Below are 18,174 nucleotides of genomic sequence, written 5' to 3' on the forward strand. Positions count from 1 at the left end.
TTTCACTGCGGGCAGGCACGGCGCTTCCCGCTCAGCAAAGGGATGCAGTGCAGGTAGGCGCCAGGTAGGAGAGGCGCTCTACCTGCCCTGCATCCCCGCTGCTCAGCTGCTGCATCGCCTGTCCCCCTGCTGCTGCCGGCTACTGTGCCTGTCACACTGAAAAGGGGAGGAGCTACATTGAGCTGAAGGGGCGGAGCTACACATGACTTAAGGGGCGGGGCTACACAGGACCAGACAGCTCGGTAAGTGGATGAAAAGTGAGTGAGCGAGAGAAAGAAAGTGTGTGTGTGTGTATGTATGTATGTGCTTCTATATCTGTGTATGTGTATGAATGTGCATGTGTGGGCCAGTGGCAGAACTAGCGCCAGTGCAATGCACCAGGGCCCAACACCATGAAGAGGTCCGTTACCAGCGGCATTACAATGAGTCAGATTGACTCATGACATGCCGCCCATAGCTGTGCCACTGGCAGGGTCAGATCTAGACCTTGTGGCGCCCAGGGTGAAAAAATAGGGGCGTGGTTTCATGGAGAAGGGGTGTGTTCAGTTATGCCCCCTGTAGCTGTGCCCACAGCAGTATTGGCCCCAGTACTGTGCCCCCTGTAGAGTTGTGCTCCCAGTAGTATTGCCCACAGTACTGTGCCCCCTAGTTGCGCCGATTACAAAAAAAATAAAATAAATTAATACTTACAATCCCCGCTCCTGCTTCCCGACCGCTGCTGCCCTGCTTCTCCGGCCACCGGCGCCGCTCCTCGGATCTATGGGAGAGACATCATGACATCTCTCCCATAGCACCGCATAGACACTAGAGGTCAATTATGACCCCTAGCGTCTATGTGCTGCTCCCACAATGCACCGCACAACAGCAGCATCTACACAGCACCGGGCGGCACCAGTAGCGGATTTTGCCACGGTGGCGGTGCCCTTCAGACGGCGGAGGCGCTCCAGGCAAAAATCCTGCTTGCCCGTAGCAAGATCCGCTACTGGCCACTGGCCACAAAAAAAAAATATGCCGGAGCCTAAGGAGAGGAGTGGTGGTGGAGGTGGTGGTGGGGGATGTGAGCCGTAGTGCTGTTATCACTTCACATGAAGGGTAATGAGAGGATGATCACACCCCTTATCACCCTTCAAGACAAGTCAGCGCCACTTCCCCTCTCTCAGCTGACCGCTCACACACACTGCATGCTTAGAGGGGGGACACACTGAAGGCGTGAACAGCTGCAGAAAGGGTCGCTGCGGAGCCTCAACCGCTGTGGAGAGCAAGCCAAAAGCCAGGCCAGCTGTGAGTCTTAAAATATGTTTGTTTCTGTTCTGAAAATGAAAAAATGTGACTCCCGGGCACACTCATTCAGTCTCTCCTTCTGTCTCCCTCTCCCCCCTCCCCCTGTGTCTCTCTCTTTCTCCATCTCCCTTCCTCTCTCTCATCTTTCCTCTCCCTTTCCATCTGTCTCCCTCTCTTCCCCTCTCCCTTTCCCTCTCTCTCCTTCTCCATCTACCTTCCTCTCTCTTTATCTTTACCTCTCCCTTTCCATCTGTCTCCCTCTCCATCAGTGGCATAACTACTGTGGGTGCAGGGGTGCAGTTGCTATGTGGCCAGGGTTGCTTTAAGGACCCACTGCTCCCCCTGCACTCAGTCATGGGCTTCCTCCAAGGCAGTAGCCCCCCTTCACCCCAGCTGAGAACGACGATCACCGTTAGTATAAACCTGGGCCTAATGCCGTAAAGTGCCCGCCCTCATCAGAGACCTCTGCTGGAGTCAGGTAGTGCTTGCTTCCCCCTCCCTCCCTCTCTCCCCGACACTCTCTTGCTATTTTCTCTCTCTTTCTCGCTCCCTGACAATGCGGTCTCCCTCCCTCATTCTTCCTTCCCACTCCCTCTCTCTCCCTGATACTGTCTTTCTCTCTCTCCCTGACAGTCTCCCCATCTCTCCCTTCCCAGCTCTCTCTCCCTCTCCCAGACATTGTCTTTCTCTCCCTCTCTCCTTGACACTGCCTCCCTCTCGTTCTCCGACTCTGTCTCTCCCTGCCACTGTTTCTCTCTCTGACACTCTCAATTTTTCTCTCCATGATACCCTCTCTCTCTCTCTCCCTGACATTTTCTTACTCTCTCTTGCTCCCCTCTCTCTCTCCCTGACATTCTCTCTCTCCCACTCCCCTCCCTCTCTCTTTTTCTCCACCCCCTCTCTCTGACACCCTCTCGCTCCCTGATGCCTTCTCTCTCTTTCCCTTTCTTCCTGAAACCCTCTCTCTCATTCCTCTCTGTCTTTCTCTCGCCCCTTTTCATGACACGCGTCTTAGATGAGCACGCTATCACTTTGTAAAGTGTGGGAGGGCGCAAATTTATTGTTTGCAGGAGGGAACCGAACACCCTACCACCAGCCCTGACTGTGGGGATGGTGTTCTTGCAGTGATGGGATGTGTTGGGTTTGCGCCAGACACAGCGTTTTCCTTGGTGGCTGAAAAGTTAAATTATAGTCTCATCTGACCAGAGCACCTTCCTCCACACATTTGGGGCGTCATCCACATGCCTCTTGGCAAACTCAAAACGTGCCTTTTTATTTTTAACACTAAGTAATGGTTTTTTTCTGACCATTCTTCCATAAAGCCCAGCTCTATGGAGTGTACGGCTTATTGTGGTCACATGCGCAGATACACCAGTCTCTGCTGTGTAACTCTTCAGCTCCTTCAGGGTTACCTTTGGTCTCTGTGCTGCCTCTCTGATTAATGCCCTCCTTGCCCGGTCTGTGAGTTTTGGTGGCTGGCCCTCTCTTGGCTGGTTTGTTGTGAGAGCATGTTCTCTCCATTTGAAGTTGAAGGATTTGATGGTGCTCCGGGGGATCATCAAAGATTTGGATATTTTTTCGTAACCCAACCCTGACTTGTACTTCTCAACAACATTGTCCCTGACTTGTTTGGAGAGCTCCTTGGTCTTCATGGTGTGATGCCCCTTGCTTAGTGGTGTTGCAGCCTCTGGGGCCTTCCAGAAAAGGTATGTTTATACTGACAGATCATGTGACACTTAGACTGCACACAGGTAGACTTCATTTCACTAATTATGTCACTTCTGAAGGTAATTGGTTGCACCAGAATTTTTGAGGGGCTTCATAGAAAATAGGATTTTGATACCTACCGGTAAATCCTTTTTTCCTAGTCCGTAGAGGATGCTGGGGACGACATCAAGACCATGGGGTATAGATGGGATCCGCAGGAGACATGGGCACTCTAAAAACTTTTCATTGGGTGTGAACTGGCTCCTCCCTTTATGCCCCACCTCCAGACCTCAGTTGTAGGAACTGTGCCCAGGGAGACTGACATTTCGAGGAAAATAATTACTTAACTAGTGGTGAGATATCTACCAACTCACACCCTCAACCATGCCGCACACATGGCATTCAACATAACACACGCCAACAGGCATGAACCAATTGCAGCAACATGCTGAAACTAAGATAACACAACTTGTGCAGAACCCCTTTCACGAAGGTCTGAACCTCAGGAAGCGAGGCCAATTGTTTTTGGAAGAACACTGACAAGGCCGAAATCTGGACCTTGATTGATCCCAATCGGAGGCCCGCCTCCACACCATCCTGCAAAAAATGGAGAAAACGTCCTAAGTGAAACTCTTCCGTAGGAGCTTTCTTGGATTCACACCAAGACACATATTTTCTCCAAACACGGTGGTAATGTTTCGACGTTACTCCCTTTCTGGCCTGAATAAGGGTGGGGATGACCTCCTTGGGAATACCCTTCCTGGCTAGGATACGGCGCTCAACAGCCATGCCGTCAAACATAGCCGCGGTAAGTCTTGGTACACGCACGGCCCCTGCTGCAGCAGGTCCTCTCGAGGAGGAAGAGGCCGAGGATCTTCTATGAGTAACTGCTGAAGATCTGGGTACCAAGCCCTCCTTGGCCAGTCTGGGGCAATGAAGATTGCTCGAACCCTTGTTTTTCTTATGATCCTGAGTACTTTTGGGATCAGCGGAAGTGGAGGGAAGACATACACTGACTGAAAAACCCACTGGGTCACCAGTGTATCCACTGCTACTGCTTGAGGGTCTCTCGACCTGGAACAGTATCTCTGAAGCTTCTTGTTCAGACGAAACGCCATCATGTCTATTTGAGGAACTCCCCAAAGACTTGTCACCTCTGCGAAGACTTCTTGGTGGAGGCCCCACTCTCCTGGATGGAGATCGTGTCTGCTGAGGAAGTCTGCTTGCCAGTTGTCTACTCCCGGAATGAATATTGCCGACAGAGCTTGTAGATGTTTTTCTGCCCAGCGGAGGATTTTTGTCGCCTCTGCCATTGCCGCTCTGCTTTTCGTTCCGCCCTGCCTGTTTATGTATGCGACTGCTGTTACATTGTCCGCCTGGATCTGCACGGGACGGTCTTGAAGAAGATGTACCGCTTGTTGAAGGCCGTTGTAAATGGCTCTTAGCTCCAGAATGTTTATGTGAAGGCAGGCTTCCTGATATGACCAACGTCCCTGGAAGTTTTCTCCCTGAGACACTGCTCCCCAGCCTCAGAGACTTGCATCCGTGGTTACCAGGACCCAGTCCTGAATCCCGAACCTGCATCCCTCTAGCAGGTGAGAGCTGTGCAACCACCACAGGAGCGAAATCCTGGTTCTTGACGACAGGATAATCTTTCTGTGCATGTGTAGGTGTGACCCCGACCAGTTGTCCAACAGGTCCCACTGGAATACTCTGGCATGGAACCTGCCAAACTGTATGGCCTCGTAGGCCGCCACCATCTTCCCCAACAACCGAATGCACTGATGGATCGACACACTTGATGGTTTCAATATCTGTTTTACCATTTTCTGGATTTCCAGAGCCTTTTCCAGCGGAAGAAATACTCTCTGAACTTCTGTGTCCAGAATCATCCCGAGGAAAGACAACCTTGTCGTCGGTTCCAACTGTGACTTTGGGTAATTTATAATCCACCCGTGTTATTGGAGTATTGACAGAGAGAGTGATATGTTTTGTAACAACTGCTCCCTGGATCTCGCCTTTATCAGGAGGTCGTCCAGATAAGGAATTATGTTGACTCCTTTCTGACGAAGGAGGACCATCATCTCCGCCATCACCTTGGTGAATACCCTCTGCGCTGTGGAGAGACCGAAAGGTAACATTTGGAATTGGTAATGGCAATCCTGAACCGCGAATCTTAGATAAGCCTGGTGAAGAGGATAAATGGGAACATGCAGGTAACCATCCTTTATGTCCACCGACACCAAGTAGTCCCCTCCTCCAGACTGGCAATCAGTGCCCGAAGTGATTTCATCTTGAACTTGAACTTTTTAGGTAACAATTCAGATCTTTTAGATTTAGGATCGGTCTGACCGAGCCGTCCGGCTTCGGAACAACAAAGAGGCTTGAATAAAAACCCCTCCCTAGTTGTGACAACGGTACCAGAACTATGACCTGGTCTTGACATAATTTTTGGATTGCCGCTGTTACTGCTTCTCTTTCTGGCAGAGAAACTGGCAAGGTCGATTTGAAAAATCGGCATGGGGGAACGTCTTGAAACTCCAGTTTGTATCCCTGGGATACTATTTGCAACACCCAGGGATCCAAGCCAGACAGAATCCAATCCTGGCTGAAGAGTTTGAGACGTGCCCCCACACGAGCGGCCTCCCGCAAGGGAGCTCCAGCATCATGCTGGGGATTTGGCAGAAGTAGGGGTAGACTTCTGCTCTTGGGAACCTGGAGCCCCTGTGGTCTCTTTCCCCTTCCCCTACCTGCAAAGAAGGGGGAACCACACGTCTATTTGTATTTATTGGGCCGAAAGGACTGCATTTGCGGGTGATAGTTTTTTTTTGCCGGTGCAGGTGCAGAGGGCAAAAATATCGACTTACCTGCGGTAGCCACCGAGACTAATGCATCCAGGCCATCGCCAAATAAGGCCTCACCTTTATATGGGAGAGCCTCCATGTTTTTCTTGGAATCTGCATCCGCGTTCCACTTGCGAATCCATAACGCCCGCCTAGCCGATACTGCCATGGTAGCGGCTTGTGAACTCAAGAGTCCAATATCCTTCATTGCTTCCAGCATGTAGGCGGCAGCGTCCTTGATATTCCCTAACTTAAGGAGTATCATCTTTATCAATCGTGCCAATTTCTGATGACACGCTTTCTGACCATTTTTCAATAGCGCGACTCACCCAATAGGCAATTGTGGGCCTGAGCAGTGTACCATTGGTAACATAAATGGATTTCAATGTCGTTTCCATTTTGCGGTCTCCCGTGCCAGGAGCAGGGAGAATTACCTTCTTTGTCAACCTGGAAAGTGCACTGTCTAACACAGGGGGTGACTCCCATTTTTTCCTGTCTTCAACCGGGAAAGGATAAACTATGTGAATCCTTTTGGGAATACGAAATTTTTTATCAGGATTCACCCACATCCCTTCAAACAGAGCATTTAGTTCGTGTGAAGGAGGGAACGTGACTTTGGATTTCTTTTCCTTACATAAATAAGCTTTCTCCTGAGGTACAGGAGTGCTTTCTGTAACCTCCAACACATCCCTTATAGCCACAATCATATATTGTATACTTTTTGCCAATTTATGATCTATCTCTCTGGATTCACTATTGTCGACAAAAGAATCAAAATCCGTGTCGGTATCAGTGTTTACAACATTTGCAAATGGTCTCTTATGTGACCCAGGGGGGCGGCCCGCATAAGGAATAACAGCATCCTGAAAAATCACATCTTCCACAGATTTTCTCCAGCATGCAGCCTTAGATTCAAACTTATCTAATCTACGGTTAATCAGATGCATACTGTCACGTAACTCTTTCATCCATGCAGGCTCTTGGTGTGCCGGTAGCGCCACCAGATTACAACTCTGTGTCTCTAAAATGGCTTCCTCCGGGGAGGAACTCCCTGCCTCAGACATGCCTCACACGTGTACAGCACACTCACAGACACACTGGGACTTATTTTGGGGACAGACCCACAGTAAAATCTGTCAGAGGGACACAGGATGGTAGCAGCCAGTTCACAATCCCAGCGCCAGTATTGCCTGTGAACACAGTATGTCCACAGCCCAACAGCGCTTTTAAATAGTAATATACACTATCAAATGCACCACAATCGCTTTGTGCCCCCCCTTAATAGCACCCTGTACTTGTCAGAAGTGGAGGAGAGGACCAGCATGTTCTCTGCAGCCTAAGGAGAGAGAGAAAATGGCGCTGAGTAGTGTGCTGGCTGCCTGAGGAAGAAGCTCCGCCCCCGCAATGGCGCGTCCTTACACTCATAAAATCACTGTAATATTTATACTGGCGGGAGTAGGGCTGTGCCAGCGGCAACTTATGCCCCCTTTTAGCCAGTTTGAGGTATTTTTCTTGCTGCCCAGGGCGCCCCCCCCCCCCCCTGTGCCCTGCAGTGCCTGTGTGTGTCGGCAGCAATGGCGCGCTGTGCTCCCGCCAGCCGCGCCGCACCTCAGCCGTCACTTACTTGATAGAAGATCATTCTTCTTATACTCACCTGTCTTCTGACTTCTGGCTCTGTGAGGGGGGTGACGGCGTGCTGTGGGAGTGAGCATCTAGACACGGCTAGCATTCAGTTCCCTTCAGGAGCTAATGGTGTCCTGTCAGCCAGAAAGAGAGCCATGAAACTCTTTAGGAAGTTGGTTCTGCTTCTGCCCCTTCAGTCCCACGAAGCAGGGAGTCTGATGCCAGCAGATCTCCCTGAAATAAAAAACCTAACATAAGTCTTTTCAGAGAAACTCAGTAGAGCTCCTCAGAGTGCATCCAGTCAGCCTGGGCACATTTCTAAAACTGAGGTCTGGAGGAGGGGCATAGAGGGAGGAGCCAGTTTACACCCAATGAAAAGTCTTTAGAGTGCCCATGTCTCCTGCGGATCCCGTCTATACCCCATGGTCTTGATGTCGTCCCCAGCATCCTCTAGGACGTATGAGAAAAGGGGGTGAATACATATGCACATTTTAAAAATTTTATTTAGAAAAATGATTTTTTATATAAATTTTGATCATTACACTTCACCAACTTAGACTATTTTGTGCAGATCCATCACATAAAATTCAGATAAAAAAAAAATTAAATTACAGGTTGTAATGTAACAAAATAGGTAAAATGCCAAAGGGGGTTAATACTTTAGCAAAGCACTGTATTTGGCTGTGTGGTGGAGATTTTGTAATTGTTTGTTAGAGCTGCCCATTTATTCTACTTGTCCGACATTTGCTGCATTTTGTGATATATGAGGAACGTGTGCGCATAGTTACGACACAAGGCACACATGTGGTCCCACCTGGAAGATATGTCACTCCACGCCGAATCCCAGGTCCCTCCTACTTGTCGCTCTTTATCTCCAGCTGAAAGCCAACATCTGTGTCTGGAATTAACCATCTACATTGGAGAACAGCATGAGCGCATTCAACTCAATGTCCAACAGATAACATTTGTGCACGTGAAGGCCCATAGGTCTTAAAGACTCAAAGTCTGCCTTGTCCAACTCCAATTCCCATGAGTGCATTTTGGAGCTACTGGGGAGGTTGACCCACGTATGTTTATATTTTCCTTCTTGTTTAGACATAGGGGGTCATTCCGAGTTGATCGCTCGCTAGCAGTTTTTAGCAGCCGTGCAAGCGCTATGCCGCCTCCCACTGGGAGTGTATTTTTGCTTAGCAGAAGTGCGAACAAAGGGATCGCAGAGCGGCTACAAAATAATTTTGTGCAGTTTCAGAGTAGCTTCAGACCTACTCAGCGCTTGCGATCACTTCAGACTATTCAGTTCCTGTTTTGACGTCACGAACATGCCCTGCATTCGCCCAGCCACGCCTGCAATTTTCCTGGCACGCCTGCGTTTTTCCGAACACTCCCTGAAAACGGTCAGTTGACACCCAGAAACACCCTCTTCCTGTCAATCACTCTGCGGCCAGCAGTGCGACTGAAAAGCTTAGCTAGATCTTGTGTGAAACTACATCGTTCGTTGTATTAGTACGACGCGTGTGCGCATTGCGCCGCATACGCATGCGCAGAAGTGCCATTTTTTTGCCTGATCGCTGCGCAGCGAACAAAAGCTGCTAGCAATCAACTCGGAATGACCCCCCTATACATCACCACTGCAATGTGGCTGGGAAAGATGCTGGTTGCTTTCCACTAATCTAGTGCTGACAACTAACTTCTTTTAGATGTTCAGGATTTTATTTAAAAGGTCTTTGCTTGGTTCTCTGGTAATGGAACAGTTGACAATTATGACCAAATGTTCCGTGATTTCTATGCCTTCTCTTTACACTTGCATGCCACTTTTTTGTTTTCTCTTTTATGTCTATTACTTATGACTCCATTTCCTCTCCTTCCAGTACTATTATTACCCTTACTGCATATCCTCTTAAGCCACCTCTCCTCCTTATATGGCCCTCTCCCTTGTTTCTTCTTATTGCCCATCTCTCCTCCGCGGGGGTTCTCCAAGCCACCTCTCCGCCAGTATCTTTCTATTACATGTCTATCCTTGTGTCTTCTCCAAGCTAACTCTCCTCCTATTTCTTATCACTGTCCATCACTCCTCCTGGTCTCTTTTCCAAGATGTCCTTCTCCAGTATCTTTTTATTACCCATCTCTCCTTGTGTCTTCTCTGAGCCACCTCTTCTTAGGTATGTAATTATTGCCTGTCACTCCTCCTAGTATCTTCGCTAAGATACCTATACTCTGGGTATATGTCTTTCTTCCCTATGTCTTTTTTTATTACCGTCTCTCCTTGTGTCTTGTAGAAGCCACCTCACATCTTGTTTGTTATTATTGCCTGACTCCTTCTTGTGAGTTCTCCAAGATACTTCTCCTCCAGGTATATGTCCTTCTCCTCCTGTGTCTTTTTATTGCCCATCTTTCCTCCTTGTGTCTTCTCCAAGATACTTATCCTCGTATGTCTATCTCCTCTTGAGACGTCTTATTGGCCAAATCTTCTTGAGTTTTCTCCAAGCCCTATTTCCTCCAGGTATATGTCCTTCTCCTTCTGTATCTTTTTATTGCCCATCTTTCCTCCTTGTGTCTTCTCCAAGATACTTATCCTCGTATGTCTATCTCCTCTTGAGACGTCTTATTGGCCAAATCTTCTCGAGTTTTCTCCAAGCCCTATTTCCTCCAGGTATATGTCCTTCTCCTTCTGTATCCTTTTTATTGCCCATGTTTCCTCCATGTGTCTTCTCCAGGATACTTATCCTCCAGGTATTTATCTATCTCCTCTTGAGTCTTCTTATTGCCCAAATCTTGTTTTCTTCAAGTCCTCTTTCCTCCAGGTATACATGTCCTTCTCCTGTGTCTTTTTATTGCCCATCTCTCCTCAATGTATCTTCTCCAAACCACCTCTCCTGTATTGTATGTCCTTCTCTCCTTCTGTTGTGATTTCTTATTACACATCTCTACTCTATGTGCCTTCTCCAGGCCACTTCTCCTACAATCCTACTACACCTCCTTACTGGTGGTGTCTCGTCTTTTTGTCTTCTCCAAGCCACCTTTGTTCCAGGTACTGTATATGTCCATTATTAATTAATTTAATTACGGACCCATCGATTTAAGGTCGACCCCTTCCTGCGCAGCCTGGCTGCACTGACAGGCGGTCCACGCCATTTTTTCCCCTCAGAGCGGCTGCGTGTGACATCATGCAGCCACCATCAGACACGCCTGCATTGTCCCGACCACTCCCACAAAATGCAGCATTGACACCCCCCCGTCAATCAACTTGCAGCCACATTTGCCACAAAGTGTAGAGACTGCGGCCAATGCGTTTGCGCAGACTCTCTGAATACAGACGCGCGGCTGCATTCGGGTCTGAATGACCCCCAAAGTCACTAGATATTAGGGGCACCGTACAATAAAGCCTACATAGGTCTTTATTGTATAGAGGTCACTGGAATATACTATCTACTGTACAGGGGACATCACATTTGATAATCACGTCACAAACTTGGGTGCAAATAGAATAAAATCAGTGCAACAATGGAGTTCTGTAATTACGCCTATTATAAGTCTGTAAGTACAGTGAGCTCTCCAGCTGTGTCGTCCTGGGGTGAGAAGTGTGTGCAACATGTCTGGACAAGTTGCTGAGTGCATTATATATTACATGATTTAAATGGATCAGTAACTAATGTGACTCAGTTTATACTAGATAAGTATTATAGTTAGAGCAATCTTCTCACTTACTGTGCAGCAGCTGCCGGGTAGGCTCAGGACACTGAGTGTATAATCTGGGTTTCTCTGTATAATGCAGAATATTTCTATTATTATTGCTGTAGTTTATGGCATCTGTAAGATTTATATCCACAGCTGCATTTGCAGGCGGTGCAGCTATAGAAAACATATATATGGAGAGGTGATGAGGGTGTACACCCCAGTATATATAAAGGTAATAGAAGAGGGCGTACATTAGTATATAGAGGTAATGTAGGAGGGTGTGTACACCCCAGTGCAGTATATATAAAGGTAATATAGCAGGGAGTACACCCTAGTATATAGACGTAATGTATGAGGCTGTGCATCCCAGTATACAGAGGGCATACACCCTAGTATATAGCGGTAATACATGAGGGTGTGCACCCCAGTATATAGAGGCAATATATAAGGGTGTGCACTCCAATATATATATATATATATATATATATATATATATATAACGAGGTAAAATAGGAGGGTGTGCACCCCAGTATATATAAAAGTAATATAGGAGGGTGTACACCCTAGTATATATACAGATAATATGAGGGTGTGCACCCCAGCATATATAGAGGTAATATAGAAGGTACACCCTAGTATAGATGTATTATATGAGGGTGTGCACCTCAGTATATATATATACATATATATAAGATTTTACTTACCGGTAAATCTATTTCTCGTAGTCCGTAGAGGATGCTGGGACTCCGTAAGGACCATGGGGAATAGACGGGCCCCGCAGGAGATAGGGCACTCTAAGAAAGCTTTGGACTCTGGGTGTGCACTGGCTCCTCCCTCTATGCCCCTCCTCCAGACCTCAGTTAGGGAAACTGTGCCCAGAGGAGATGGACAGTACGAGGAAGGATTTTTGTAAATCTAAGGGCGAGATCCATACCAGCCACACCAATCACACCATATAACTTGTGATAAACTTACCCAGTTAACAGTATGAACAACAACATAGCCACGGTTCAACCGAAAAACTATAACATAACCCTTATGTAAGCAATAACTATATACAAGTCTTGCAGAAGAAGTCCGCACTTGGGACGGGCGCCCAGCATCCTCTACGGACTACGAGAAATAGATTTACCGGTAAGTAAAATCTTATTTTCGCTAACGTCCTTGAGGATGCTGGGACTCCGTAAGGACCATGGGGATTATACCAAAGCTCCCAAACGGGCGGGAGAGTGCGGATGACTCTGAAGCACCGATTGAGCAAACAGGAGGTCCTCCTCAGCCAGGTTTGTCCCCGACCAAGTAGCTGCTCGGCACAACTGTAATGCCGAGACCCCTCGGGCAGCCACCCAAGAAGAGCCCACTTTCCTAGTGGAGTGGGCCTTAACCGATTTCGGTAACGGCAATCCTGCCGTAGAATGCGCCTGCTGAATCGTGTTACAGATCCAGCGAGCAATAGTCTGCTTTGAAGCAGGAGCGCCAACCTTGTTGGCCGCATACAGAACGAACAAAGCTTCAGTCTTCCTAATTCTAGCCGTTCTGGTCACATAAATCTTCAAAGCCCTGACTACATCCAGGGACTCGGAATCCTCCAAGTCCTGTGTAGCCACAGGCACGACAATAGGTTGGTTCACATGAAAAGATGAGACCACTTTTGGCAGAAAGTGAGGGCGAGTCCTCAACTCTGCCCTATCCACGTGAAAAACCAAGTATGGGCTTTTATGTGATAAACCCGCTAATTCGGAAACACGTCTTGCCGAAGCTAACGCCAACAACATGACCACCTTCCACGTGAGGTATTTCAACTCCACAGTTTTGAGTGGTTCAAACCAAGGTGACTTGAGGAAACGTAACACCACGTTAAGATCCCAAGGCGCCACCGAAGGCACAAAGGGAGGCTGAATATGCAGCACCCCCTTCACAAAGGTCTGTACTTCAGAAATAGAGGCCAATTCTCTTTGAAGAAAATGGATAAGGCCGAAATCTGGACCTTTATGGACCCTAATTTTAGGCCCAAAGTCACTCCTGTTTGAAGGAAGTGAAGTAGACGGCCCAAATGGAACTCCTCCGTAGGAGCAGCTCTGGCCTCACACCAAGAAACATATTTCCGCCATATACGATGATAATGTTTTAACGTCACGTCTTTCCTAGCCTTAATCAGGGTAGGAATGACTTCCTCCGGAATCCCTTTTTCCGCTAGGATCCGGCGTTCAACCGCCATGCCGTCAAACGCAGCCACGGTAAGTCTTGGAACAGACAGGGCCCCTGCCGCAGCAGGTCCTGCCTTAGAGGAAGAGGCCACGGATCCCCTGCGAGCAACTCTTGCAGCTCCGGATACCAAGTCCTCCGTGGCCAATCCGGAACAATGAGTATTGTTCTGACCCGGCTTCTTATTATTATTCTCAACACCTTGGGTATGAGAGGAAGAGGAGGAAACACATAGACCGATCTGAACACCCAAGGTGTCACCAGAGCGTCTACCACTACCGCCTGAGGGTCCCTTGACCTGGCGCAATACCGCTTTAGCTTTTGTTAAGACGGGATGCCATCATGTCGATTTGAGGCAGTCCCCAACGATCCGTGATCTGTGCGAAGACTTCTTGATGAAGCCCCCACTCTCCTGGATGCAGGTCGTGCCTGCTGAGGAAGTCCGGCTCCCAGTTGTCCACCCCCAGGATGAACAACGCTGATAGCGCGCTAACATGGCCTTCCGCCCAGCGTAGAAACCTGGTCGCTTCTGCCATGGCCATTCTGCTCCTTGTTCCGCCCTGGCGGTTTATATGAGCCACTGCCGTGACATTGTCTGACTGAATCAGAACCGGTTTTCTCCGAAGCAATTCCTCTGCTTGACGCAGGGCGTTGTATATGGCCCTCAACTCCAGGACGTTGATGTGGAGACAAGACTCTAGGCTTGACCAGAGACCTTGGAAATTTCTTCCCAGTGTCACTGCTCCCCAGCCTCGGAGGCTTGCGTCCGTGGTCACCGGGACCCAGTCCTAAATGCCGAACCTGCGACCTTCTAGTAGGTGAGCACTGTTCAGCCACCACAGGAGAGATACCCTGGTCCTGGGAGACAGGGTGATCCTTTGATGCATTTGTAAATGGGACCCGGACCACTCGTCCAAGAGGTCCCATTGAAAAGTCCTCGCATGGAACCTGCCGAAAGGGATGGCCTCGTAGGAAGCCACCATCTTCCCCAGGACCCGCGTGCACTGATACCTTTTTTTGGTTTCAATAGGTTCCTGACCATGGCTATGAGTTCCTGAACCTTTTCGATCGGAAGAAAAACCTTTTTCTGGTCTGTGTCTAGAATCAGCCCCAAAAAGGTCAGACGCGTTGTAGGGACTAGCTGGGACTTCGGTATATTGAGAATCCAGCCGTGTATCTGCAACGTCTTCATGGACAGAGACACGCTGTCCAGCAACCTCTCCCGAGATCTCGCCTTTATGAGGAGATCGTCCAAGTATGGTATAATTGTGACCCCCTGCCTGCGCAGGAGCACCATCATTTCCGCCATTACCTTGGTGAAAATTCTCGGGGCCGTGGAAAGCCCAAACGGCAACGTCTGAAATTGGTAGTGACAGTCCTGCACTGCAAATCTCAGGAACGCCTGATGCGGGGGGAATATCGGAACATGAAGGTAAGCATCCTTTATGTCCAGGGACACCATCCAATCCCCCCCCTCCAGGCTGGCGATGACCGCCCTGAGTGATTCCATTTTGAACTTGAACCTCTTCAAGTACAGGTTCAGAGATTTCAGGTTTAAAATGGGTCTGACCGAACCGTCCGGTTTCGGGACCACAAACAGGGTTGAGTAATATCCCTCTCCTTGCTGGAGATGAGGAACTGTGACAATCACCTGTTAAATATACAATTTTTGGATTGCTGCCAACACTAGCTCCCTCTGACGGGGAAGCCGGCAGAGCCGATTTGAAACATTGGCGAGGAGGCAAGTCTTCGAATTCCAGCCTGTATCCCTGAGAAACAATCTCTAATGCCCAGGGATCCACCTGCGAGTGAACCCAGACGTGGCTGAAAAACCGAAGACGAGCCCCCACCAGATCTGCCTCCCCTCGGGAAGCCCCAGCGTCATGCGGTGGACTTTGCAGACGCAGGGGGAGGACATCTGCTCTTGGGAACTAGCTGTGTGCAGCTTTTTCCCCCTGCCTTTCTCTCTGGCAACGAAGGATGATCCACGTACCTTCTTGTTTTTATTGGAACGAAAGGACTGCATTTGATAATGAGGTGCCTTTTTTGTATGCTGCGGGGGGACATAAGGTAAGAAATTTGACTTACCAGCCGTAGCCGTAGAGACAAGATCCGAGAGGCCGTCTCCAAACAACTCCACCCCTTTGTAAGGCAAGGACTCCATATGCCGCTTTGAATCAGCATCTCCCGTCCACTGTCGGGTCCACAAGAGCCGCCTAGCAGAAATAGACATAGCGTTTATTCTGGAGCTTAATAAACAAATGTCTCTCTGAGCATCCCTCATATACAAGGCAGCATCTCTGATATGCTCTATGGTCATATGAATGGCATCCCTATCCAAGGTGTCAATTTCCGTAGATAAGGAATCTGCCCATGCCACAACCGCACTACAAACCCAGGCCGACGCCATAGCCGGTCGAGCATTAGTACCGGAATGATTGTAAATGTGCTTTAAGGTAATTTCCTGCCTGCGATCAGCAGGTTCCTTGAGGGAAGCCGTATCCTGAGAAGGCAGTGACACCTTTTTGGACAAACGTGTCAGCGCCTTGTCAACTTTTGGTGAAGATTCCCAGCGTATCCTATCAGTTTGTGGAAAAGGATACGCCATGAGAATCCTTTTGGGAACTTGTGGTCTCCTATCCGGAGATTCCCAAGCCTTTTCGCACAAGTCACTTAATTCAAATGAGGATGGAAAAGTGACTTCAGGCTTTTTCCCTTTATACATGTGGACCCTCGTGTCAGGGACAGGGGGTTCCTCAGTAATATGCAAAACCTCTTCATAGTCGACACTAGAGTCAGTATCTGTGTCGGTATCTGTGTCATCGATCTGGGATATGGTGCGCTTCTGAGACCCCGAAGGTCCTGGCGCCCCAGGGACAGGCATGGACTGGCTACCTGACTGATCCCTAGCTTCTGCCTTGTCTAACCTTTTATGCAATAGATTGACATTTGCATTCAAGACATTCAGCATATCCACCCATTCCGGTGTTGGCGTTGCCGACGGCGACCTGACATTCAAGCACTCCCCCTCCACATTAAGCGAGCCTTCCTCGTCAAACATGTCGACACACACGTACCGACACACTTCACACACACACACACACACACACACACACGGAACCCCTTTCCTGAAGACAGTATCCCTGTCAAGGCCCTTTGGAGAGACAGAGAGAGAGTATGCCAGCACACACCCCAGCGCAATGACCAGTGCTGTGGAGAGAAAATGGCGCTGGTGAGTGCTGAGGGAGAAGCCCCGCCCCCTCGGCGGCGGGCTTCTGTCCCGCTCAAACGTAGTAAAATATGGCGGGGGCTCTTTTATATACATATACAGAGCTCACCTGTACATGTATATTGTCTATTGCCATAATAGAGGTGTTATATTGCTGCCCAGGGCGCTCCCCCCTGCGCCCTTACAGTGACCGGAGTGTGTGAGGTGTATGGGAGCACTGACGCACAGCTGCAGTGCTGTGCGTTACCTCAGTGAAGCTCTGAAGGCTTCTGCCGCCTGACGACTTCTGTCTTCTGTACTTCTAGCTCTGTGAGGAGAACAGCGGCGCGGCTCCGGGGGTAGATGCCCAGTAAGAACCTGCCTTCACCCCCTCTGGAGCTAATGGTGTCCAGTAGCCGAGGAAGCAGAGCCTATCTTTGACAAGAAGGTCTGCCCCTCTCTCCTCAGTCCCACGATGCAGGGAGCCTGTTGCCAGCAGTGCTCCCTGTGAAAATGTAGAAAAAATCCAAACAAAAATGCTTTCTAGGCAGAGAACTCAGGGAGCTCCCTGCAGTGCACCCATTTCCCTCTGGGCACCGTGTAAAACTGAGGTCTGGAGGAGGAGCATAGAGGGAGGAGCCAGTGCACACCCAGAATCCAAAGCTTTCTTAAAGTGCCCTATCTCCTGCGGAGCCCGTCTATTCCCCATGGTCCTTACGGAGTCCCAGCATCCTCAAGGACGTTAGAGAAATAAATATATATATATATATATATAGAGGTAATATAAGAGAGCAGCATACACCCTAGTATAAAGGTAATATACGGGGGCGTACACCCCAGTATATACACATATAAATAATAAGGGGGTACACCCCAGTATATAGGAGTGACACATGGTAGAGTACGCCCCAGTTGTGTCTATATAGAGGTAATATGAGGGTTGAGGCTAGATCCAAGTGGCCTAAGGGACCTTTCCCGTCAGGGGGAGGAGCTACGCCAGCGGGACAGTTGCTCTAGTATCCACGCCACCAACTATTACCTTTAGTAATCAGGCGAGCGAAGCGAGCCCGCGAGGGTACTTTTCGGGTACCTTGTTCGGCCGTAGCTCCTCCCCCTGGTGACGGGTCTCCTCCCCTAGGTACGTCAGAAGGTCCCTTCTCCCACTCCGATATAGAATCAAGGTTGATTCTATTTCGGAGTGGGAGAAGGGACCTTCTGACGTATCTGGGGGAGTAGACACGTCACCAGGGGGAGGAGCTACAGGCGAACAGGGTACCCGAAAAGTTAGTACCCTCGCCACGCTTCGCTCACCACCTGATTACTAAAGGTAATAGTTGGTGGCGTGGACAGTAGAGGAACTATCCCGCTGGCCTTGCTCCTCCCCCTTGTGTTGTGACTCCTCCCCCAGACGGAAAAGGTCCCTTAGCCCACTTGATTCTAGCATCTACCATAGAATCAACCGTAATATGAGGGTGTACGCTGTGGTTTACAGCAGTCATGTGACCGGTGGGTGTACACCCAGTGTTTCATAGTGCTGCGGTCGGCGGCTGTAACTGTATCGCAGTGATGTGTGTGGCGGCTGTGTACGTATAGCGACACATAGCGCAGCATAGGATCAGCGAGAAAGCCGCC

The 18,174-nt window shown here is 49.1% G+C and overlaps 1 long non-coding RNA gene across 4 annotated transcripts in view; it reads right to left on the reverse strand.

Moving 5' to 3' along the window:
- Positions 1 to 17,703, reverse strand: part of LOC134968584 (uncharacterized) — a 124,568-nt gene extending 106,865 nt beyond the window's left edge. For 2 of the 4 annotated variants that reach the window (XR_010189332.1, XR_010189331.1), the window contains exon 1: positions 17,582 to 17,697. This is a non-coding gene — a long non-coding RNA (uncharacterized LOC134968584). Of the gene's footprint in view, positions 1 to 11,159; positions 11,219 to 17,581 lie in introns of those variants that run through there. The other 2 variants (XR_010189334.1, XR_010189333.1) reach the window with 2 other exon arrangements.
- Positions 17,704 to 18,174: the final 471 nt, after the last annotated feature.

Source organism: Pseudophryne corroboree, chromosome 11, assembly GCF_028390025.1.
Source record: "Pseudophryne corroboree isolate aPseCor3 chromosome 11, aPseCor3.hap2, whole genome shotgun sequence".
Taxonomy (NCBI): domain Eukaryota; kingdom Metazoa; phylum Chordata; class Amphibia; order Anura; family Myobatrachidae; genus Pseudophryne; species Pseudophryne corroboree.